Genomic DNA, 27,461 nt, shown 5'->3' with positions numbered 1-27,461 from the left:
GTGGACAAAATCAGATTCTGTAGCATTCCTTTACAGACTTTGGCTGAAACAGGGCCTATCTTTCCTTGGATGAACTAAATGTATCTATGCCTACATGTGAGTCATTAGCTTTCAAAATTCAGTGTTAGTTAATTTTGGCCAGGAAAATGCTTTATTTGGGAACAGCAAGCTTTAATAATAAGGTGGGTAAACAGGGATGAGAACTAGTTTTCCCCAGAAGATATAGGGCATTCAAAAGAGAGAAAAAGGTATATGCATATGCAAGTGTTATGATTAATTTGCTGCAATGACTACTCAGCTATAGCAGAAAGCTGAGGAAAATAAACTGAAAGGTAAATAATTAAAGGTCATATGTAGATTTTTATTTCTTAAGGTTTTCACTTTATCTGGCAGATCAATTTTTTAAAAACTTTTGTGTAGAACAGGAGGGCTTTTTTGTAGTAGGTGCTATTACTTAGTCACTATATTTCATGCCCTCTATACCCCCGTCATGGTTTCACTATGGGTTGAGCATGTTTCTTTATTATGTGACATCGTAGGCCAATGTCATTTGAGCACATAGGAACTGAGCAGACTCTGAAATGTGCTTGTATTATTTGACCTGTCTCTGTTGCTTCCGCATGTTCATGAAGAAAGAGGCCACAAACGGCCACTCATACCAGAAAGAAAGACACGAGGAGGAAACCTCAAGTACCTGCAGCAAAACCACCTGAACCAATCCAAAGACCTATGGACAAGAAAAGTAAATGTTTGCCATTGTTAGACACTGACATCTGAAAGATCTTCATTATATGGCATAATCACAGTAAATGGTGAACTTATCTTTAAATATAATTTTAGCTGTGCCGAACAAATAAAAAAAAGTGGAATTATAGTTGATTGGGTATAAGACACTCAAAGCACGGCCTGAGTTAGCTTCTCTTTTGCCTATTCCTGGTGGCTTTGGTTTGAAAAGAAATTCAAGTTATCTGGGAGTATAAAAGGATTTTAGGTGGAGGAGTGATCTAATCACATTTCTGCATGTTCATATGTGGGCATGTTTTATGTCTAGCCTAGCAGAGAGAGGATAAATAGAAGAGGAAGAGACCAATGGAAGAAAGACCCAAATGAAGACCTGAACTGAGTAGTGGTAGAAAGATAGAGAAATGGGTTTAAGACATTTATCGGGGTAACTGACGTGACTAGAAGATCAACTGGAAAGGGTCTGAGGAACAGTTCCCCCCCACACACACAATATGAATGTATATATATATTTTTTATTTTTAAAAATTTTTTAATGTTTCATTTATTCTTGAGAGAAAGAGAGACAGAGCATGAATGAGGGAGGGGCACAGCGAGAGAGGGAGACACAAAATCGGAAGCAAACTCCAGGCTCTGAGCTGTCAGCACAGAGCCCGACGTGGGCTCGAACTCACGAGCCTTGAGATCATGACCTGAGCTGAAGTGGGTTGCCCAACTGACTGAGCCACCCAGGCGCCCCAAATGTATATATTTAAAACAACAAAGATCTAACATTTCTACTTTCTATTTTAAGTCATTTGACAGGCAGAACAAAGAGGTGAGAAATGGAGCTTCACACAGTGTTAGATGAGCACAAATATAACATGTGACACAGGAGGAAAGTTGGACAAAATGACAAAAACTTGATATGCAGGAAATATTAATAAATCATACATCATTTGGTTTCCCTCTTATTTAAATTTCAATCAGAATAAGAATGCAAACGACGATGATGATGATAAGTATTTTAAAATCATGACTTCTCTAAGTAAGGAAATTATAAAGCCATCAGCCTTACAGATTGAAATGAGAAACTACCAGAGAATTTTGAAAAATAAAGAAAATTACAGTTTTAATTGTCAGAATAGTAGAAAAGAGCATGAGTTCTGGCATGAAATAAAATGGTAGCTAAAGAGAAGATAATATACAGTGGTAAAGACCTTTTGGTTTCCATGGCCTCTCCACAACTACTGTTTGAAGCAATCAGGATCCTCACACATGTCAATCTCTCAGGAATCGTGTGTAAGTCAAGTGAGAGTCCTGAGCAGTGGCCGCCATATGGAAACAATAACAGGTCAAAGAGGAATTGGAGACAAGTGCTCCTGCTCAGGAAGATCTCAGTGGAGGCCAAAGGGTTTAATCGTCTGGTTCCCTAATTTATCTTCTCATAACAGCACCCTCAGATCTTGATGGTGAATCAGAGCACTAAGCATCACTTCAAGAAAGTAAGTGCTTAGCCGTGGATCACAGGCCAGGTCTGCTTTGATGCTCAGGGCTTGCAGACTGGTGAATTGGAAGCTTGAAGTTTCCACATTGAAGGAAACAACTTTGATATAAGCCTTGGGGCTGAAATATCAAGAAAGGACTTCTAAGAATCAATTGATGATAAAAGCTCTACCCTGTTTTAACTTACTTTTGTGTATGTGAAAAGAATAGCACCAATTATTCTGTTTGCGAAGCTGGTTGCTTGTTCCTGGTGGCAGGATACCCATACTTCATAGTGAAAGGATGCTAACCCACAGAGAAATATCAAATTAAACCTTTAATGTAAGGAAAAAATATCAAGAACCTTAGAACCTTCAGAAAATATTTCCACTTAAGCAATATCAGATGGAATAGAAAGTATAAATATTCAGCTGCTTTAGTAAATGTGTAAATAATGAGGTCAGAGGCTCTTTCCTATTAAATAGGATGAACTAATGCAAATAGTTGCAAGTAATGAGAACATCCAAAATAAAGCTTATTGGGCTTAAAATTCAGAAGAAAGTAGAATAATATGAGGTCATGAGTCAATGTGAGATTATGTAAGGTTTGCAGTTATTGGAAAAGTTATTGCAACATAAGACATCCTCATTGCAGAAAAGAATGGCGAGAAACTAAATGATCATAGTATTGGAACGATAAGATATTAACAGGTAATTCACAGAAAAAAATATAAATAACCATTAAACATATAAAAAGGTGCTCAATTTCCTTTAGATTATAGAAATTAAAATTAAAACTATAATGAGTATAAGGAGATTCCATATTTTATCGACAAGACTGTCAAAAGTCAAAAGACTTACCACACAGTCTTTGCTGGCAATCCATGTTCTCATATAATCCTTGTGGAAATAAAAGTAATTTTCTATTAAATTAAATAAAAATTATAAGGAGAGAGAGGCCTTTATGAGGGTTGTATGAACCAATGGTGACCATGAACTTAGGAGAATGATTAAGTCAGTAATGCACCTAAAGTTAAAAAAAAAAAAATGGCTGACTATAAAAAAAATGACTGTTTAATTTATTTTTATTTTACTTATTTTTTAAATGTGTATTTATTTATTTTGACAGAGAGAAAGAGAGAGAGAGAGAGAGAGGAGGGAGTGCACACACAAGCAGGGGAGGAGCAGAGAGAGAGGGAGGGAAAGAGAATCCCAAGCAGGCTACATAGTTAGCTCAGAGCCTGAAGTGGGGCTCAAACTCACAAACTGTGAGATCATGACCTGAGCCAAAATCAAGAGTCAGACGCTTAACCGACTAAGCTACCCAGGCACCCCAAAATGATGGTTCCATTTAAATATGAAATGACACCTAGCATCAACTTTCCCAAATATAAATAATATTTTTGACTGTTTATATGCCTTTAGTACAACATACAATGTATCACATAAATTATTCAGTCATCTATCAAGTATTTCTTAATTTCATACTTCATTCTAGAGACTTCATTTGGATGTTATGAATATAAAAATGAATCAAATATACATCTTGCCTTCAAGCTGCTCATAATCTAGTGAACAGACAGAAACTGAGCACACAGTTTCAATACAGAATGTTAATATGTGAGAATGATAGACTTGGTATGAGAAAATATGGAACATTTCAATTAGAATAAAGCTGAGTATTTTAAGTACTCTGGCTTACTTGTTATGGCCAATTTCTTCCTTTACTGTCCAAGCAAAATATTTCATCCCTTTTCACTTCCCAACCTTCCAACACTTCCTTCCCCATTGTTACTTTAAATTGATAACCTTACATCTTCTTTCACTGAAAAGTTCGATAGCTCAAGACTATCACATCTACTTACTGTGTCTGTGCCCAGTTACCCTCTTTTATATTACTGGGGAAGATTTGCCCATGTTCTTAACTACGGCCAAACTTTCCATTTTTCTAGTAGATTCTATCAGCTTTTTCATTCTCAAAACATTGTTAAAACATTGTTCTAGCAATGATCCTCTTTATTTTCTGCATTATAATTTTTTTTCTGTTACTGTGACCATTACAATCAGAATAAATATGCACCCACCAAGACACTAAAATTGCTTTTGTCAAGATCGCCACTGACCTCTATGTAATTAAGCTTAACTGTTAATTTTTAGCTCCCATATTATGAACTATAAGCAGAATTTTACACAGGTGATCATTTCTTTCTCCTTGAAATGTTTTCTTTGCTTGGATTCTAAAGCTCCTGATTCTCCTGGATTTCTTATTATCATTGGCTGTTTGATTCCTTTCCTGATTTCTCATATCCTTCATCTTTTAATGTTGGAATACCAACAAGGCTTCTTTTCCTTGATTCTCTTTTTACTTAGCATTTACTTCTTGGTCATCTCATCCTTTCTCTTGACTTTAATAACATTGATATGTTAACAATTTCATAATTTACATCTCCAGTTCAAAACTTTCCCCTGAACACCTCAGTCTCTCTCTGTTTCTCTCTCTCTCTCTCTCTCTCTCTCTCTCTCTCTCTCTCTTTCACACACACACACACACACACACACACACACACACATACACACAAATACGCACACACACAGGCCCATATATAACCTTTCCACTTTGGTGTCCATTTGAAATCCCAGAAATTACAAAACTAGAGGTGAATTTTGAATATATTCTTTGCAAAACATAAGTTTTATCCTTTCTGTCACAGAAATCCATTTTCGATTTTTAAGAAATAACAGGCATTTGATATTTCCAAACAAGATACTGAGTCTTTTGTTGTTCCCCTAATTCACAAATTCTGTAAGAGCAAACACTTTGTGAAAATTCAGGAAAATGTGGCTAGGAATTTAAGTAGGCCAATCATTACATATATCATTGCATATATGAAAACATGTAGAAAACAATGTCTCTTTGAATATAGCTGCTAAATTTCTTTCCCAATGCCATGGCATGGGTACAGGGTATGAGATTCAAATTTGTGATGCACACATTACCACAACTCATTATGAGCCTTCAGGGTTATTCACAAATAATGAGAATGTTAAATCCTCATATGCCCACAAACTCCTACAGTATTAATTAGATTCTGCATGAAATTTTAACATAGATTATCAATATACTGTCCCCCATATATGTCTTGTAGGAGCAATTAAGTATTTAACCCATCTCTGATTACTCCAACCCATAGAAATATTTATCTGTCAGAACTTCCAGAACAAGTAATATTTATACCGCATATATACAGGAGTCGGCAAATACCTCAAAGGGTCCTGAGTCCGCATTCCATTATTAACTCCATTCTCAGATACAGACCTAAATTTAGGAGAGATAAAGCAAATTATCAAAACAGAGTCACATACTTTCCTTATATTTAGTTTACTTTTATAATTTGACTAACCCTGTTATAATAACTATCAATAATAAATTATTAAAATAATTATAATACCTAAAATCAGACTACCAATCTCTAGTGAAATGTTCTAAGGCTCAGATACTGAGATTGTAAGAATGATATAATAAATATCTTTTGATTAGTGGATTATAAAAGCTATATAGTAGAGGGCAACATACTGAGGTTTCTCAGCCCTCACAAAATCAGTGTATATAAGGGCAAAAGTTGAAGAATACATTTTTGTCTAAAGGTATTCTCATGTACAATCGTCCTACTACCACAGGAAACTGAGAATGACCATTCATACTATAATCTTTCCACTTCAAAAAACTCAAGTTTTTAGAGAAAAAAAAATCTCAAAAATCTAAAGGTTTACCAAAGAACCTTCTTCACTGAGATTGCTTGACAAAAGTATAGTTTAACAGTAAATTTGGTAAACACTAATTTCCAAAATGTAATTAAAGCAAAATAGTTCTTGAAAGGAATATACAGGATCTTTTCTAAAGATAACTTAATAATATCACAACACTAACAAGATGAATTCATGTGTAGATTTCTTTTATTCCAGAAACCAAATTATATCTAACAATAAGAAAACAAAACAAAACAAACTCTTCAAATCTACCTAAGCATCGCTGGCAAAGAAAAAATAGTACTCGGGATAAAATTTTAAATAGAAACTCACTGTGCATAAAACCACACTACAGAAAATAGATGTAAATGGACATTTTTTTTTCTCAACAATCACGGGCAAGAGAAGAACTAATTGAAAACCAATAAATTAAGTACAGTGCAGCAAGCGGTCTCTAGCTAACTCGGCCTATACATCAATAGGTCATTCTCAGTTAATTAAGTGAAGGCATAATCAGCTTAATTTATGTAGTTCACAGAAGTTAATGATATCATAGTACAGTACCTGACGTTTGGCCTGTCCTTACAACTTGTTTTATATGTTCAGTTCATTTTGCTGTTCCTCAGCACGGGCACTTTATTGCGGTAGCTCACCTCCAGTGTTTCTCTTCCTGCAGAAAATGGGAAATGTAACAGTGAAAAAAAATGAAAATCCGAAGATCACTTAACAAAAACTTATTGTAAAAATGACCTGATGTTTCAGTGAACTACTTTGCACTATATAAATATCAACTGCAGCAATGAGCAGACATTTTCTGAAATAAAAGCAAATGTTAAAATAAGATTAATGTAAATGTATATGATATGCACATATAGATATTAACAAAACAGGGAAGGAACTTTTAAAATATTGTGCAATCATCACATATAAGCACGAACTTGATAGATGTAAGAATTATCTGGTATATTTGCAAATTGTGCTGCATTTCAACACTAGTTACACTTGGTACTGAACTCTTCTTTCTCAGGGAGAGAGTTTCTTTCCACTGTCTCTGTAGCTCATCTTCTCTTTTCTGAAGCTGCAAGTTTACACACAAAGACAAACCACAATGTCAACCAATTGGACCTCACTTAAGGAACCTAGGAGATCGATTTGTAAAGCAAAGAATGAACAGGACCCTATTTCTGAAGTACGTTGCTCAAACTGCTCTTTCATTAAAAGATGCTCTTTCTTATTGATTTTGGCTTAAGTAATGAGAAAGCTTATCCAAAAATCTTTAGCATTTGGGCTCAAGTTAAGGAAATCAATACAGTCATTTCCCATTTGAACTGCATATGTGAGTTTTATGTACGAGAGACAAGACAAAGCCAAATTCAGATAAATCAATAACATTGTCAATAGAACATGAAACTGACAAATGGCGTTTTTCAGCAATTAAAGTGAGTTGTAAATATACAAAGACTAATCAATTACAATGTTTTGTCATTAACAGTTTTTAATTGGTACAAAAGTTATATGTGAATGTGACTCCCCAGGAATGAAGAATAGAGAACCTACCTCAGCATCACGTGGGACCATTTCACTAATATTTTATAAATATACAGATAACTTTATATCTGACAAAACAAATTACGATCTTCATTAGGCAGACTGTATTTGAATATCAATTAATCTATGTAAGCCGGTGAAATATTTTAGAAACACAGAAAGTATACACCTACGGTAGCCTTTCTTCCAGAATGTACTATTTTTAAACACCATTTTAAATTTTCCAAGATTTTATAATATATTTTTGTATCTATTAATTGAACAAAATTAAAATAACTTGAATTTAATTTGAAATAGTAGCATTATTCCTACATTGGAAGAGCAAAAGTAAAGTAAGCATTACATTTCTTTCATGGTTGTATTCTAAAAATACAAAAAACAATTTAAATATATATTTTGGTTATACATACAGAATTCTAGAATTTATTCAAGTATCTTTTAAAAGTATTCTGTATCAATGATAACCTGCACTAAAATACTGAGCCGTTATGGTGTGCCATTATCCTAAAGTATTCAGGAAAATTGCAGTACAGATAGCCAAATATAATTCATAATATACTAAGATAGGCATATCATTAAAATGCAGATAAAACCTTTGTTTTTAATAAAAAATGATATAACAAAAGTAAAAGGTTAATTGAAAAGCAAAATAAACTACCGAATTTAGTAAGGCACATTACCTAGATTAACAGAAATCAATGAAATCATTAAAACAATTAATAACTTAGAGCTCCGTTCAGACTAAGATAAACTCTGTGGCTATTAGAATGCGGATACAAGGCTACAGAGACATATCTATTCTGACTGGGTAATTTCCTCTTCTCTGTAACAGTTCAGTAATATATGCAACTGGCATTATACAGCCACCCATTTCTTCTTGTGAGACAAGAGATCTTTCATGCTTTTTTGCTATTTGTGTTAAGTGAATCATAAGAACCATAGTCTTTACAGAAGGGAACATACTTCCCCCCAGTGTTCAGGATATAAAATGAGCCATTAAAGCATCAATAGTATTAATCAAAGCCTCATCATTGTTCAGACTCTTCCTTGGATAGAAAATGTACAGAGTTCTACCCATCCTCCAGTCATAAACAGGAACATATATACAGCAAGCCCGGCACAGATATCTTTCCAATTAACTCTGAGGGTCACCTAAAGCCAGCATGTACTTCTCTGAAGATAATAGTCTGGTAAATAACTGAAAATAAGCAAATTTATCACTTCATGAGTTACAAAATCAGAACAAAAGTTATAAATGCTTTTTACCTGATGCATTTTTTAAAAAGGAAGTGAAATTCTACAAACAGAACAGAAATGTAAGGTAATATTATGAAACAGAAAAGGACACTTGAGTTTTAACCCCATTCCAAAGCTTTAGCCTTGCTCTAAAGGAAGTTCATATCTTAAGTCTTACAAAACGAAAACACAAGTGACGTTTTAAATCTGTTTCAAGGCTTCATTGCCACCACCCTCAAAACTCAGACTGAATGATCACATACTATTTTTGTCTTTTATCACTGAGACTAAAACCAGAACTATACTGGTGCTCTCCAATAGCAATATGACTTTAGAACAATTCATTGTTTTAGATAAAAATCCCTGTATTCAACAGGAAAAAGAGCACATTTTGTTAATTACTTTAATCTCTAGCTATGGAAATGCAAATTATTAGTAAATGTTTAAGAAATAATATACAAGCAACCAAAAGCTAAAATCTTAAGTTTTTGAAAAGGATTCTGATGAATAGTATTACAGAAGGTTGTTCTATATAAACATCTAAGAAACTACTTTAACAATTTATAGATATCAATAAACTAAGTAGAAAATAGTATAGTAAAAAAGAAAATGTTCATTATTAATCCTATAATCTAAGGAAATGGATATCTCAATGCTAAAGAAGTAGCATTGGGGAGCCTGGGTGGCTCAGTGGGTTGAGTGTCTGACTTCCGCTCAGGTCATGATCTCACGGTAATTGGGTTCAAACCCCACGTCAGGCTCTGTGCGGACAGTGTAGGCCCTGCTTGGGATTCTCTCTCTCTCTCTCTCTCTCTCTCTCTCTCTCTTCCCCTCTTCCGCTCATACTCTGTCTCTCTCAAAATAAATAAAAATTTTTAAAAAACATCCAAAAAGGAGGTAGCATGATTCATGTAGATAATATATATTAGACAAAATCCTACAAGTACAACAAATGCAAATTTAATAGTTACACTAAAACTGAATTGCAGGGGGCTCTGGAGGCAGATAGACCTTGGTTTGACACTGTTCTGCCATTTGCTAGCTGTGGTGAGACATGAGGCATATTTTTATTTTTCTCTGAGTTTCCTTATCTGTAAAAAGTAGAGAAAATAAAAGAGCATCCTCACATTGTAAAAGATTAGATCAGATGCTATATGTTATCCTTGGCCTCACACATATTAGGTCCATACTAAGTGTTTCCTGACCAAATGACTTAGTTTACTAATTAATAAACATTAGTCTTATTATAATGCAGAATTTAAAAATATTGAAATTTCAAAATATATTGCTGATCAAGTCATCTTACATAAATGTAATTCAGGTTCCATCTCTGTAAACTCCTAAGATTCCGTTATCTCTCTATAAGAGCACTTCCACTATTTGATAATTGCCTTTTTATTTGTCCCTTATGTTACAACACTGGAAATTCTTGGGGATAGGAACCATATTTTACTCATTTTTTTGTATATCTGACATGACAAGTACTTCAGTAAATGTTGATTGGATTAGTAAATGAATTAACATTGTGTTTGAGAGTGAATTGTTTAGGACTTATTATATATTACATACTCTGCAAAGCACTTTATATAAATTATCTCATTTTAGTCCCCCAAAGAACACTCTATATATCATTGCTATTCCAATATTCTAGATGTGTAAACAGACGAGAGATTAGGTAACAGCCAAAATCACATGAATGGTAAATGGTGGAGGTTCCAAGTTACCTAAATCATTGCATTAATTGCCTTGGTCCAGGTGACTTCTCATGTTTATAGGTTTAGAAACTGTATATAATCAATTTTCCAAGAAAGATCAGGTCCTCGTTTACTGATGCAATGTAACTAGAAGTTTTTTTTTTAATATGAAACTTATTGTCAAATTGGTTTCCATACAACACCCAGTGCTCATCCCAACAGGTGCCCTCCTCAATACCCATCACCCACCCCCCCCACCCCCCATCAACCCTCAGTCTGTTCTCAGTTTTTACGAGTCTCTTATGTTTTGGCTCCCTCCCTTTCTAACCTTTCTTTTTTTTTTTTCCTTCCCCTCCCCCTTGGTCTTCTGTTAAGTTTCTCAGGATCCACATTAGAGTGAAAACATATGGTATCTGTCTTTCTCTGTAACTAAATGCTTTAAGAGACCAAAGCTTAAATTTATTAATTTCTAATACAGTATAAAAATGCTAAGTAAGACAAAATATTATTTTCTGTGTTTCCTTATCTCACCTTTAAAAGACTACATGAGCTATCAAATTGTTCACCCTTTCAGCAAATCTTACTGGCCACTCATTATGTAGTAAGTGTTGAAGATAAAGCAATAAACTAGATGGGGGAACAAGAGCCAGGCTTCTATGTTCTAGCTAATTCTTATTTGATACTTACTATGTGCCAGGCAGTAAGCACTTTACACTTATTAATTAACATAATCTTCATAATAGCTTTATGAAACTGTTACCGTTATTGCCCAATTTTGCCGACGTGGACATGAAGTAAATGAGGTTAAAGCATAAGGTTAAAGTTTTAAGAGCTTCACTTACAGTTTGGACCAGGCTTTCTGTACAATGAACTTATTACACTCCAGGCAAGGGAGCTGTATGTTAGTGGATCACGTCACTCAGCCTGATGGGATGCTAAGAGCAAAGCTATAGAGCCCTGGCTGCCGTGAGCACCCAGCACTGGCTCCTTTCCTCAGGGCCTCCTGTTCCCCGAGTGATACTGCACATGCACTGATATAGACCTACTTTCCAGTCCTCCTTTATGCTCACCCGTCAAAAGCACCATTACCTCATGTCTCTTACATGTAATACAATTAAGTCAGTTACATTCCCTTCATATGAATTGCTTGTTGAAATTAAGAGACAGCTCACTTGTGCACATTTCCTAGAGCGGATGATCTATATTGCGCTTTGTTTTTAAATCTAGATGGTTCTCAATGTTGTACTTTAGGGGTGTAGAGGCTCCTAGTCTCTGACTGCAGCTATTGCAAAAACTAAAATGGAAATAAGCTTTTAGGTTATTACATCATTCTTGTATCAGGAGATCAACAGGACATTGTTAATACATAGTATCAGTGAGGACACTGAAATACTTTCTTTACAGACTTTCACTGAGTAATATTTTAAATATAACATATATTATGTGAATACGACATAGTTATTTCTACTTTATTATCTATAATACATTTAAATACCATTTCACCAATACAAGCATGTGGCATTCTATGGTGAAATAACACCCTCTTGTTTTTCAGTCCTCCCCAAAAGCATACGTCCTACATAGTAGCAGTGGCATTGTACCAGAATTGAAAAGTTGAAATCAAAATTTTCAGTAGCATTCAAGATTGGCTGCAAACAAAACTTGAAAATTTCTCCTTTGCAAAATTCCTTAAATATGTGTTTATATTTATTTTCTCTTCTGGTTGCTTCATGTGTCTCTTTTCTCTTCTTTTTTTTCTTAACATATGTGAGTCCCATTCAATTTCCTTCTCGGTACTCTACTAACACTTCCTCTCAATTCTAACTTAATCTCCTATCTTCTTTCCCATTAACCTTTAATATACACACTTGCTATCTCCTCTTTACTTCCTATCTGGCCCATTCATCTCTCATTTCTTTCCTAATATAATAGATGTGAGAAAGGAAACTCAATACTCTATAACACAAATACAGAAATTAAGGTCTCAAAGATTAGAAAACATGATAACTCAACTGTACCACTTGAATACAAACATATTTACATATCTCCTTCTCAAATGTTTTTTCATGTTGCTTTTATAAACCAATATTTTCAGGGAGGAAAAAAAAGCATACAAATGTTTGATCCCTCTCTGCTCCATCAACTGCAATTTCTCTAAACAGTATTTGAAATAACCTGTTCAAAGGATTAAGAGCATGTGGTACTTATCTTTGTATCTCTGCTACCTAGCAGACTGACTGCCACAGAATAGGCCCTCAATGAGTATTTGATGAACAGAACTGAAATAAGTAAGCTTCGTACTTGATAGGAAAATAGATAGGAAAATTAAAATGGAAACACGCTCACCAATAGCTGTGGTGAAGACTGTGGAGGTGGAGGAGGTAGGCAGTCGATACTCACAACTCGGTCCCCCTATTGAACCTCTCACTATTCTCCCTGATTTTCCCTTCCCTTCTCTCTTTGGCCATTCATTCAAAGGTTCAAGCAGCTGTTTGAGGATTAGGGTTAAGGTTATACCTAGAGGTTCAAAGACTCAAACAGCTGATGCCCTATTAAGTTGCTTGGTTTTGATCCCTAAATAAATGGTGAACCAAATCTAACACGAGGCTAAAAGAAAAACCTAAATGTAAACCTTCCTTTAATGGTCTTGCTTTTCTTCCCTTCCTATCTCTCTGTAATACTCAAATTTAAGATACATTGTCTGAATTAAATCTTCAAATACACTCAATACAACTTGCACTCACGGATTGTCACAAGCACAAGTAATCCTACCTATCATGGGAGAACGATGGTTTTCAAAATGAATTCTCCCAAAGACTCCTTTCAGGGGGTTCAAGTTTTCCACTCCACTCCTCAAACTTTTACCAGAGAGGATTTGATTTACTTTGTGCATTTCTCTCCAGTGTACATCTGTTTGGGGAAAGGAATCTGTTGCTATCTATATTCTGGCATCAACAGACCTAACCAAATTCTACCATCTAACAATGCATAAAATCAGAACTAGAAAAGTTAATACCCAACATGTTCAAAAATAAACTGGTGGCGGGGCGCCTGGGTGGCTCAGTCGGTTGAGCGTCGACTTCAGCTCAGGTCACGATCTTGCGATCTCGAGGTCCGTGAGTTCGAGCCCCGCGTCGGGCTCTGGGCTGATGGCTCAGAGCCTGGAGCCTGCTTCCGATTCTGTGTCTCCCTCTCTCTCTGCTCCTCCCCCGTTCATGCTCTGTCTCTCTCTCTATCTCAAAAATAAATAAACGTTAAAATAAATAAATAAATAAATAAATAAATAAACTGGTGGCAAAATCAGGATTTGAACCACTAAAATTGCCATTTATGTCTTTCATCTGTCAGCACTATTTTTAGCCCTGGTCTACCCTATTTGAAAATGTAGAATGGTTGATAGAAAAATTATATTGTGCTACCTAGCAAACAATTGCTCTAGTATTAATTTTTGCCGTATTCATAGTGAGTCTTATTCTGAAACTCCATTCAACCAATTCTAGAATTAATATATAGGGAAAAACAAGAAGAATGTGTAACACAATAATATGGTTTACTTAGTTCACAAATGAAGTCATTTCATACTAGAGAATTAGGATCTGTATGAGAAACAATGGAGGCCGATTGCATGGGTAGACAATACTCCAAAAGGTACCAAATGAAGATTGATGTGAGCGAATGACAAAAAGTCTGGAAAGACTCTCAAAGTTAACTCAAGTTTGAAATAGACTGGAACATTCAAGCGGGAAATACTTAAAGCAAATTCTTCATACTCGTCCACCAATAAAGTGCTATGAGTCAAAGATCTAGAGTGTGCATAGGTCCTTGAGCATTACAAGGCTTGTGGGTTTTCTAGAAGTCTTACATCTTCCAAATCTAACCAATTGTTCTTATCCCTAAGTCATTTCACCTGACTGCTTAAGGGCCTTTTTTTTTTTTATTAGCCACTGTAACATCAATCACCTTCATTCTTTTTTGATCCCCTATCTGATTAAAAAAAAAAAAGTTTAGAATTATTTTACTTGCCAACACAGTCCCAATGTTTATAAAAGTTTGCTGTTAGTGTGAGGATTTAATCAGGTATAAGAAACTTTTCTATTTATGTGTATATATGTGTCGTTCCTATATTTGCTTCTATGTTTTCTTTTGTTTTGTTCTCGCTATTCTAGTCCTCTTCCCATAGAAATTTCCATCTTCTGCAAGATCAAGACCTTCATACATAAATTATATATACAGAAAGTTCAAAATTCAGTGCAAGGGCACTCATCTTACTCATTGTAAGATTCATGCTAATATTCCTCAAAGTATGTGGAAGATAAAGCACTGTGGGCTGGAGCACACAGTTTAGTTACATGGGAAAGGGTTATTGTCAATCTCTCAACGAGGAATTTATTCGGTATATCACATATAAATATTGTAGCAAACTCCAAACAATTCTCAAAACAGTGAAAATTTAGTTATTCTCAGAATAAATGTTTGTCAAATTTACAAAGTGTAAATATAAAAAAAAACAGAGGTGCCTGGGTGGCTCAGTCAGGTACGGTGTCTGACTGTTGATTTCACTCAGGTCGTGATCACAGTTCGTGAGTTTGAGCCCCACATGGGGCTCTGCACTGACCTGCTTGGGATTCTCTGTCTCCCTCTCTCTCTGCCCCTCCCCTGCTTGTGCTCCCTCTCTCTTTCAAAATAAGTAAATTTTTAAAATAAATAAACAGATAAACAAACAAACATACTTCAAATATTGTAAAGATAGCCACATGGCTAAGCCTGATTTTAATGTTCAGAAGGATAATCAAGAAAAAGATATGAAATAGCACATTTGTAGAGGAATTGCTGAATATTCTAGTAGTAGGATAGCATAAGGTGAATGGTGAGGAAGTAGAAAAAAGTCATTGGTTGCTTTAAATCCTAATGGACAGGATTGTCAGAATCTCTCTCAATATCCAATTTAACCAATTCTCTGTTAAGATCTCCACCATCCCAGGAAAATATTTTCACTTCATCAAATTATTTCTTTTGTACACTCCTTTCCAAATGAAGGCTAGAGCCTATATTTACATTTTTTGTCTCAAATTTTCTCAATTCTCTCCCAGCACCAACATAAGCCTACAAAAGAGATTAATAAAGTCTGTTTTCTAAGGAAAAACTTCAAGTAAAAAACTAAAAAATAATGACCATCAATATCAAAACCATACTTATTAAAGGTGAAAACTCCAATAACTTCCTTTTCTTTCTTCTCCCAGCTCTCTGAAGTGGAAAAGGATTCCAGAAATATTAAGGAATATATAATTGATTAGATGTGGAGTCCAAAGACGGAATTGCTTAGGATGATTCTCAAATGTCTGCCTTAAATAATTGGATGAATGTAATTTCTGTCAAGAATGAAGACCAATGACATTCTGATTAGATTTCCATTCTGGAAAAGCCAAAGCTATAGGAAACAGATCAGTGGTTGCTAAGGATTAGGGATGGAGAAGAGGTTTAATACAAAGAGCAGCATGGGGGAATTTTTAGTAATGATAAAACTATTTGGTATATTGACTGTGGTAATGTTTACACATTTCCTTGAAATGGTCAAAACTCAAAGAACTGTACATCAAAGCAGCCAATTTTACTATAGGTAAAATAAAAAGTAAATAAAAATAATCTATGCTTACTGATGTATTATTTTAAGTTAGGATATCTTAAGAATTACATATGTCAGGGGCACCTGGGTGGCTCAGTCAGTTAAGTGTCCAACTTCAGCTCAGTTCATGATCTCACAGTTCATGAGTTTGAGCCCCATGTCAGACTTTGTGTTGACAGCTCTTGGAGCCTGGAGCCTGCTTCAGATTCCATGTCTCCCTTTCTCTGCTCCTCCCTCTGTCTTTCTCTCAAAATTAAATAAACATTAAAAAAAAATGTTAATTGAAAAAAAAAAGAATTACATATGTCAGAATAATTGCAGGGGAAAATATGTAAAAATTAATGGAACATTGAATTAGATATTAGAGAAAGGAAAATAAGATTGTTGCAGAGTATGACCAAGACTAAAGTAACTATTAAATTAAAAGTCAGTGACAAAAAGTAAAAATGACACCACCTCAGACTTCCACAGGTACTTATGTTTGAAAATTACTTCTGAATTTCTAATCACAAACCATATCAAAAAGTCATTTTCCAGACAGTGGTCGGCTTCAGTTACTTTTGCTCTACTTATCTGATTAACAGAATTCTTAGTGTTGAGTGTAGAAACAAGCGAACAAGAAATGTAACCCAAGGCAGACAATTCAGTCAAATCTGATGAGTTACCATCACAGCCCTCCATTCCCTAACTTTGGAATGCCAGGACAAACAGCATCATGCCACTTTATATCCCAATGGGCCCAGGACAAATCCCTATTCAGCTGTGGCCCATGTCTCTTTCCACCGATTCTCCTAACCCTATCCATCTCCTAAATTTTACCTTCTAGACCTGAGGGTCAATCATCAGCAAATTACTTTTAAAGTTCATATGAAACTACTTCATAGAAGGAAGCAAAATCCCTTCTCCTATTTGTTTCAACTGATTTGTTTCAATCCCTTCTCCTATTTGAATCTCCCATGGCACTGCTTCTAAAGCTGTTTAAGTAATAGGTTCTTTTCCATACTCTTTCTGCCTCAGGGACTAGAAATGAAGGAGATGCCTTTTTGGCTCCTCATTGCTGCTTCCAGATCACTATCACTACATTCTGTAGTCATCTAATGCTCCCCAATGAACTCCCCCTCTTTTCCTGAGAAGCTAGTCCCTGACTCACTGATTCCAATTCCAGACCTACACATCTTCTTGGCAATTTCAAGTTCCACATAGAAGTCAATACCTTGACCCCTTAAATCCTTTTCGTCATTTATCCAATGATCTTGTTCTCCACCCTATGGCAGCTATTGAGTACCAAGGTCACACCCTTGACCTTGAGATTTCTCAATAACAACTCTGCATCTCAATTTAATACGCATCCTTTCTGCTATTATTTTTATTTTTCCATCCCACTCCTTCTGATTCACATCTCTAACAAACTTTGCACTTCATCAGAACTCTCAATTCATTTATCCTAGCAATTTGTCATCGTTTTTTAGTACCCTCATGTCCTTACTTCAGTATGCACCTTAAATTTATGGTAAATAATTATAATAAACCTTTCTCTTAATTCCTCCCACTTGCTTGATCAAAAAAAAAAAAAAAACAAAAAAAAAAAACAACCTGGTTAAATCCAACTTTCCACCTACTCTACTCCGGCACCCCTGAAGCTGAACTTGGCTGGAAAAATGGACCCTTTTTCCATATGGACCCTGAAGTGTATTTATAAGTAATATTATATTTATCTAATCTATTTTTTTACATACTGTCTTAGAAAACCATTTTTCCTACACCTCCAAAACCTATTGTGATTTCTTCACATACAACTCATGACTTTGCTTCCTACTTCAATGAGAATACAAAAGCAATAAAAACAGGACTCCCAAAAACTGTCTCTACTTTCTCTATGCTGTTACTGTGGGTGAACTCTAAATGCTCATAAGTAAGGTAACTCTCTCACTTACATACCAGTAACTGACTCTAGCAATTTTCTACTTTTTCCCTTGCATTCTCCACTTTTCCCTTTCCAGTGGATCGTTCATCAGGATACAACAAGTTTCCATTTCAACCATATTTTAAAATAAAGAAAATAGAACTGCCTAGACCCAGTTCCTTCAACTAGCTCACTCATATCTTACCTCCAGTTTTATAACAAACTCTCCGAAAGAATCTATGCTTAGTGGTCTTCTATTTCTTCCATCCCATTTTCTCGTGGTCCACTTAATTAGGTTCCACCATTATCATTGAGAAGAAACCATTACCAACATCAGCAATGGCCTTCACTTTGCTAAATCTGTTATTCCTCAGACTTCATCCTATTTCATCAGTCAGCAGCATTTAACACAGTTAATTATTCTCTTTTCAAATTTTTCTTTCTCTTGTTTTAACATAATCTCCAAAACATCAGCCTCATGTAAATTCTGTCCTGCTTTTTTGACCACTCTTTCTCAAAGTCTTCTACTAGTTCTTTTTTTTCATATCTGATTTCTAAATGTTAGAATGTTCCTGACCTTGGTCCTCAAACTTATTCTCTATTAAGTCATTATAGTGATGGTATTACCCAGTTTATGGCTTAGAATACTATATATTTATGCTGATAGCTCCCAAATTTATATTTTTTACCTACACTCCCCCATGAAATATAGACCCATATCTAAAAAAATTTTTTTAATGTTTATTTATTTTTTGAGAGACAGAGAGACACAGAGTGTGAGCAGGGGAGGGGCAGAGAGAGAGAGAGAGAGAGAGAGAATCTGAAGCAAGCTCTAGACTCCAAGCTGTCAGCAAAGAGCCCAACATGGGGCTCAAACTCACAAGCCATAAGATCATGACCTGAGTCAAAGTCGGAGGCTTAACCGACTGAGCCATCTAAGCACCCCTAGACCCATATTTTCAAAAGCCTTGGACTCTATGACATTCCCCTAAAACTGCTTCTCCTACAGTTTTCCTCATCTTGGTTAATAGCAATGGCATTCTTCCAGTCACGCAAGTTAATAATGTTGTCATTCCTGACTCAACTTTCTCTAAACCCCATTGCTAGTCTGATAACAAATCTTATGCTCCCTAATTCCAAAATATATTCAGGATTGTATCACTTCTCCATTCCATTGCTGTTAACACCTTAGTGGAAGCTACAGTCATCTCTCACCTGGACTATTTCAATTAGGCTTCTCCGGGTCTTCCTGTTTCAAGGCTATTATGCTTCAGTCTATTCTCAACATTGCCTCTGAGTTGATCCTATTAAAACCTAATTCATATCATGTCACTCCCCCAGTGAAAACTTTCCAATACCCATCCATCTCAGAATAAAAGCCAAAGTCCTTACAGTAATTTTCAAGGCCTTAAATGATCTGGGTCCCTATTATCTCTCTGAATATGTCAACTCCTGCTCTTTCCTCTCTCTCCACTCCCACTTCTCTGGTAGCACTGGCTTCCTTGTTGTTTCTCATTTAGCTCAGAGATACCCCTTGCATTCACACGTGCTAATTTCTCTGCCTGTATAACTTTCCCTCAGTTATACACAAGGCTAGTTCCCCCACATCCTGTAGGTCTTTATTTAAATAAGATCTGCTTTGGTCACTTATTCTGAAATTTAAGCCAAGAATCCTGTCCCATCAATATTCTCTATTTTTTTTCTCCTTACCATATATGTTTGATGTCATATTACTTAATATCCATCTCTAACATTAGAATTTAAGATTCATAGGAACATATTTTTGTATCACTTTCATTTATTGCTGTATTATCAGGGCTCAAGGTAGTTTCTGGCACATAGTAGACATTCAACAAATAATTTCCTGAATTAATGAATAAATGTGCAAATGAACTTTAACCCAAGTCTGTAAAATAAAACAGATAAGAGTGACAGTTCATTCTAATAGTTGTTTTCCCAAAAAACATTATTATTTATATATTTTAAGCAGTTACTGTATGGTAATAGGAAACTGATAATTTAGATAGTTAGAAACTAGGCATTAGAAGCATATGTGAGCTGCCATGAAGAGAAACTTTATTTTTTTTTAATTTTTTTTAACGTTTATTTATTTTTGAAACAGAGAGACAGAGCATGAATGGGGGAGGGGCAGAGAGAGAGGGAGACACAGAATCCGAAACAGGCTCCAGGCTCTGAGCCATCAGCCCAGAGCCCGATGCAGGGCTCGAACTCATGGACCGCGAGATCGTGACCTGAGCTGAAGTCAGACGCTTAACCGACTGAGCCACCCAGGCGCCCCAAGAAACTTTAAATGTCAATTGCTTAATCTCACTTTCTATCTCTCTCTCTAGAGAGAGAGATAGATAGACAGATAGATGTTGTGTTGGTGGAGGTTCTCCCATATCCAGTGGCTCAAGAATTCAGGTCCCTATTCTGAAGTGCAGTCATCTTTTTTTTTTTTTTTAATTTTTTTTAATGTTTATTTATTTTTGAGACAGAGGGAGACAGAACGCGAGTGGGGGAGGGGCAGAGACAGAGGGAGACACAGTATCTGAAACAGGCTCCAGGCTCTGAGCTGTCAGCACAGAGCCGGATGCGGGGCTCAAAACCACGAACCATGAGATCATGACTTGAGCCAAAGTCGGATGCTTAACCGACTGAGCCACCCAGGCCCCCTGAAGTGCAGTCATCTTAACATGAGAAATTCATGGTTTCTAGACCTAGGGAAGTGGTAACATAGAGTTCCCTAGTCAGTTCTTAAATTTCTCAACCCACAAGTGACAGTACCACTATCATTTATATTTCTTTAGCTAGAAATTGTCATAGAGTCCTTGCCTTGCAGCAAGAATAGGGAAAGTTCACTAGATACAATATGCTCATGAATAAAATTATGTGTAAATTTCAAATGTATATGTTCAGGAAAGACACTATATACATAAAATAACTGAAAATTATACCAGGAAGCATAAGGAAGTTAACAATGAATTGAAAATAGCATAATTACTGAAGCAAATCAGTGAGGAGTAGGATTTTCAATTGGAACTTTAAGAAGAAAGTAAGACTTTGCCAAGAGAAAAGAAAGTTAAAAAATTACTGCAAGGAGAATTACTTTAATATTCTACTTTAATTTGCTTGCATGATAGCCAAGTTACATTTTCATGTTTCTGACAAGTGGTTAGAGACACTGAGCATGACCAAAGGTGCAATAGTTTTATTTGCGTGTTCCCCCTGGATTAACATATTAACTGTTAATAGATTATGATCATTGGTATTAAATATATGGCTGTAGCTTTATAGCTCTTATAATACATTATTCGGGACCATTATTGTCCATCTAGCATGCAGACAGATCCAACTTTTTCCAATTTTTAGAAACTCTTCTTAACAGATTCTTAAAAATATGCATAAAATCTGCAATTGTTGGTAATAATACTTTTGAAAGACGTAGAGATTTTTAGGAGGAAAACAGTTTAACTACTATCATAAAAATACAAATAGTATTATGTAAAATTTGGTTATTTTATAATAATTTCATTCCCTATAAAAAGTTTACAGCCAAATTGTTATATAAAACCATTACAGTTATTCAAATTGGATCCAACTGGTAAATCTGAAGCTAGATTTTCCGTTGCATTATTTGTGGCTAAATTTTCAATATCTTATGCTATAATGAATGAGGACCTATCACAGACCAAATCAATTAAAGTTTCTAATGGAATAGTGAAGGAGGGACAATGATTTTCTACTCCACACATTTTCACGAAAATGAGGTAACTTTTGTTTGACTTCTCAAGGAGCAAAAATTATTATAGAATCATTTCCACTTCTTTCTTGCTCATCAATTTGTTTTATCAACAATTAGACTTAGAGCTGAATTAAAGTGAATGGCTAAATATCTGTCAGGCTTCCATTTCTAAACATTGATATTAAATTGGTTTCAAATCTTAATCATTCACAAATACCTTAAGCTATCAGTTTATATACATATTATCATCAATGTAAAACTGTATTATGATTACTGATTATTAATATGTGAATAAAGTATTTCTTGTTCTAATGGGGATGGAGGGAAAATGTGTGTTAGCACTTTACTTTCTTTCATTAGTCTTAGTACCATATATATACGTATATATATATATACACACACACACCATATATATATGGTTATGCATCTGACTTCAGCTCAGGTCATGATCTCACGGCTTGTGAGTTCGGTCTCCGCGTAAGGCTAGGTGCTGACAGCTCAGAGCCTGGAACCTCTTCAGATTCTGTGTCTTTCTCTCTCTCTCTCTCTCTCTCTCTCTCTCTCTCTCTGCCCCTCCCCTGCTCACACTCTGTCTCTCTCTGTCTCTCAAAGATAAACATTAAAAAAAAATTAAATTCCAGTTAGATAACTAACATACAGTGTTACATTATATTCAGGTGTACAACATAGTGATTCAACACTTCCATACAATATCCAGCGCTCATCGTAGCAACTGCACTCCCTAATCCCCATCACCTATTTAACCAACTCCCCAACCACCTCCCCTCTGGTAACCATCAGTTTGTTCTCTATAATCAAGCATGTATTTTTTGGTTTCTCTCTCTCTCTCTCTCTCTCTTTTCCTTTTGCTCATTTGTTTGGTTTCTTAAATTCCACATTTGCATGAAATCATATGATATTTGTCTTTCTCTGACTGACTTATTTCACTTAGCATGATACTCTCTACCTCTATCCACACCATTGCAAATGGCAAGATTTCATTCTTTCTTATGGCTAAGAAATATTCTTACATTCCATCTTCTTTATCCATTCATTTCATCAATTGATGAATACTTGGTTTGTTTCCATAGTCTTGCTATAGATAATGTTGCCTGAAACATTGGTGTGCATGTATCCTTTTGAATCAGTATTTTTGTTTTCTTTGGGTAAATACTTAGTAGTGCAGTTGCTGAATCATAAGGTAGTTCTATTTTTAACTTTTTGAGGAACCCCCATACTGTTTTCCAGAGTGACTGCAACAGTTTGCCTTTCCACCAACAGTGCAGGCAGGTTCCCCTTTCTCCACATCTTCACCAACACCTGTTGTTCCTTGATTGTTGATTTTAGCCATTCTGACCAGAGTGAGGTAATGTATCATTGTAGTTTTGATTTGTATTTCCCTGATGATGAGTGACGTTGAGCGTCTTTTCATGTGTCTGTTAGCCATCTAGATGTCTTTGGAAAAATGTCTATTCATGACTTCTGTCCATTTTTTAATTGGATTATGTGTTTTTTGGGTGTTGAGTTTTATAAGTTCTTTATTTGGGATACTAAGTTTTATCTGATATATAATTTGCAAGTATCTTCTCCAATTTTATAGGTTGTCTTTTAGTTTCATTGATTGTTTCCTTTGCTAGCAGAAGCTATTTATTTTGATGAAGTCCCAATCGTTTATTTTTGCTTTTGTTTCCCTTACCTCAGGAGACATATCTAGTAAGAAGTTGCTATGTAAAATATGTATCTTTTAAAATGATTCTTTTCTTGCAGAGAACTTTACTATTTATCAGAAAGTTTATTTTCTGACTATGAAAAGTTAGAGCATACCACGTAAAACAGGCTAGGCACAGTTTTTAATCTTTTTAGTCAGCATGTCACAATAACTTTTTCTGAATATAATGTTTAAACAGCTGGATTGCCGAGAAAATGTGAATACGCTTAGTGTTCTTCTGACTAACCCATATGTTATTTTCCCAATTGATGGGCATGCATTTGCATTCTTTGGGGGAAAAAAGGCATTTTCAGTATAATATATACTCTTTCAGTAAACTATATACTTAAAATGAAAAATAAATAATTTCCTTTGCCTTGGTGACTCAAGATTAAACTGCCCTCTGTTTCTCCCAATGACATCATATAGTCGTTCCCCAAATTAGATTAAAAACCTCAGAGTAGTAGAATTATGGATTCGTATAATTTATCTTCTATTGCTATGTCTTCCCCTAAGTGAAATTAGTCAGAAAATTCTCTTGTTTTTTCTTTAATAATATCTCTTAGACCCGCCGCTTCTTTTTATTTTCTAGTTTAGGTACCAACCTCTTCTTACTTGGAAGACTTTATGCCGCAAAGTTAACTTCTGATACTTTGGCTGTAATAATTTTCCTAAACATCAGATACATCCTGTTACAGCTATATTCAAAAGCCTTTAACGACTCCTCATTGCCTTCATTTCTGAAAGTTGTAAGGCCTCTCAGTTTTCCAGATTGGCCTACTTTTAAATCTCTCATGACCCTCTGGGAAGCTAAGAGGACTCATACTGAGTCCTTAAAGAAAGGAAGATTTTTGATGGTATAGAGATTAGTCTATGCTCCAAATTCTACATTTAAGAAATAAGGACAAAGAAAACTTCTGTTTTCTGTGTTATATAATTTAGCTTGCCTGAATACAAAGTTGATGTCATTCAGGGAAAATATTATGTCTAAAAGTAAGAATGCTTATATTTTACTTTTAGGACTAATGTATAGTTCCTCTAGGTATAATATTTGGTGAGTTTTAGGGAAACAAAGGAAGCCCCCCAAATCTCTAAATTCTCTTCCAAATCCTATGTTCTATCATATAGTAATTTTTTTTTAAGTAAGGCAGACTGCCACAAGCCGCACCTCATTTGGATGTGTCTGGAGTCTTGGAAGCTTGACTACCCTTTGTTCTCCTACAAATGGACCTGGAGAGTTTGTTTGGAGGTTCTAACAGGGGAGTGTAGCTACTTGTATACCCTTGGCCAAAGAATGGTTCTCCTTTAAAAGGGAAGGTCGTCCTCTTCAACAGAGCACAAGTGTGCAGCTTTTGGAGGGACACACATGGAGCCATGTGGGAGGAAAGGGACATGCACCTAGCCAGCCAGATCAGCCAAATCAAAGCTGGTGATCAATGGGGTGACAGATCTTGCAGCCAGATCACCCTCACATCCTATAATATAGTAATTCTGTTAATGTTCCATTTCTATATTTTGATTAGACCTCAAATTTCCGTATTTCAAATGATATTTAGGTTATGGAGAAAGCAATATAGAAGTACCTTAAATTGACCATTCTCAAGAAGTTTGCGTTATTTTCTAATACATACGCAACAAGGTCATAATGCAAGATAAAAGAGAATCAAGTCGTAACCTTGTGGAACACTACCTGCAGAGCTAAGAGAGTGACCTCAGGCAGAATAGTGCAGAAGGACTCCAGGAAGAATTGAAGAGTAACTTATTCCTTGAAGGATACCTAGGTTATAGAAGTTTAGAGAAAAATACAATTGGGCTGCAGCATTTGGAAAGGATAGCAAGAGTAAAGGTGCAATGTTGTAATAATGACCTTTAGACCAGACTAGTCAGAAAGGACTAGTCATGACTCAATCTAGTAAGCAGTAAACTTGCCTGAAAAAGTGGAGCCAAGATTGGTAAGAATGATGGGAATGATAAGAATTATATAAGGATACAAATGATAGAACTGGAATGGGAAAGTTTACTTAGAGAAGATTTTCAGAGAAAAATCAAGAGGACTTAGAAGCACATTAGTGATAGCAAGAATTTTATTAGAGGTGAGAAGTTATAAATGACATCCTTAAAAACAGTAAAGTTATACATCTGAAAGATTTGTTTAATACAGATGGATGAACAGTGTGATGCCTCAACATCTTTTCCAAATCTAGTTCTTTCAACACACACATGCAATTCATTTATGTTTTGTGCAACCTGTTCTTTCTAATGTTCATTTTAGACCGTGAACCTAAAATAGAATAAGGATTATAGTATTTAACATGTTATGCATGTAAAATGAGTACACAGAATGTTTTCATTTGACTATGTGCCAATTCTGAACCATGGTGACATTTTGGAATAATTCAGGAAATTCTCACACAATCAAAGAGTGTATATGTGTTCCTATACTTACTAGATCCAATTTCCCCTTAATCACTACTTTGCTACTAGTGTCAAAATACAAGTTGGGAAGTACCACAGTGGTGCAGCTCTAGAAATACAATCTAATCATGAGCCAGGACTGGGTTCTGTGTGAATGACTGGTCATGAGGATGGCTTAAGTGGCACATGGGTTAAACAACTTTATCTGTGTAGAAATATAATTAAAATATCATAAATACTTTGACTTAGTCTTATACATTATCAATAATTTCATGACAACAAATTAATAAAAGCTATGAAAAATAGAGTAAATGAATAACAATCAGAATCATAGGAGTTCTACTAGAATATTTGGAAGTCACTTTTAGAGTTTCTTTGCCTGTGCTTCCAACTTCATTTCCGTTATCCAACAGAGATAAGGATCAAAGAACATTCTCTGGGGCACGTGGCTAAGTGTCCAACTCTTGACTTTAGCTCAGATTATGATCTCATGGTTTGTGATATTGAGCCTCACATCAGGCTCTATCTACACTAACAGGGTAGAGCCTGCTTGGGATTCTGTCTCTCCCCCTCTCTCAGCATCTTCCCCACTCGCTTTCTCTCTCACTCTCTCTCAAAATAAATAAAGAAACTTAAAAAAAAAAAAAGAACATTCTCCACTTCCCAGAGTTACAACAGATCTTGTATTTGACCTTCAGATAAGTACCCATTTATTTACACATTGTGCATCTTATGGAAGTAACTTATGCAGACACTGTAAATAACAGTAATATGTCTCTCATTAGTATATACACATAATTTTATATATAATTACTGTATTCTTCATTTTTAATTGGATGTTTTAATTTAGGCAGTATTAATCTGTGCAACACAAATTCATATGAGATGGCAAGTATAATCACAAAATTAAATCATTCTCATAACAACATATTTCATATAAAAAAAGGACAAGTTCTTACTTAACTAATCCTGTATTAAAATACCCACCTCCATTTAACCAGCAAATGTTCCATGGTAAATCTCAAGCAACAAACAAAACTCTTTGAAATCAGGCTCTTTATATTTATCTTTATTATTTTTATTCATTAGGCATGTATACAGTAGCAATCACATGCCAGCACTATTCAAAAATAAGACATTGCTTTATTGTGTCTATTCATTATCTAATTTTTCTTTTTCTAGTAACAGCAGCCCAAATGTCTTTAGGAATCACATCTCTCCTTGTCTTGATTATGTATTTTTGAGTACATTGTTCCCTCAAACTCTTTCCTTAAATTTCAGTTATTAACTTATGTTATTATTTTCTTTATTCACTTAGTTTTACGTCTATATATTTCTAATACCACCATTATGAAAAACTGTTCTTGTTCATCTATCTGCATTTGAAAATAAAGGAAAACAATATGTCAGAGTTTTTAGTAATCAAAAAGATTCAAAAGACTCTAATAATCCAAATTAACAATGAAAGAGAATACAGTGACCTGGTAATACAGAGAACAAAACAGACCAGGTATATTCATTAGAGAAGAAAACATCAAAAAGGGTGGTCTAGAGGTTGTCCATTTAGTTGAGTGAAAACAAATTTAAGTCATCAATTCTCATTAAACTCAAGGGAATTTAAATGTTTTCAGTAATGTT

The 27,461-nt window shown here is 35.2% G+C and overlaps 1 long non-coding RNA gene across 1 annotated transcript in view; it reads right to left on the bottom strand.

The window, feature by feature from the left end:
- LOC131495100 (uncharacterized) overlaps positions 1–27,461 on the bottom strand; it is a 189,927-nt gene that overhangs the window by 6,788 nt on the left and 155,678 nt on the right. The window contains exons 3-4 of the long non-coding RNA XR_009253762.1: positions 6,516–6,621; positions 5,467–5,520 (exon numbers count right to left, since the gene is read on the bottom strand). This is a non-coding gene — a long non-coding RNA (uncharacterized LOC131495100). The remainder of the gene's footprint in view (positions 1–5,466; positions 5,521–6,515; positions 6,622–27,461) is intronic.

This window comes from Neofelis nebulosa, chromosome 14 (assembly GCF_028018385.1).
Source record: "Neofelis nebulosa isolate mNeoNeb1 chromosome 14, mNeoNeb1.pri, whole genome shotgun sequence".
NCBI classification, from domain to species: Eukaryota; Metazoa; Chordata; class Mammalia; order Carnivora; family Felidae; genus Neofelis; species Neofelis nebulosa.
The sequence above is the reverse complement of the archived record's forward strand: the minus strand, read 5'-3'. Positions and strand labels throughout refer to the sequence as shown.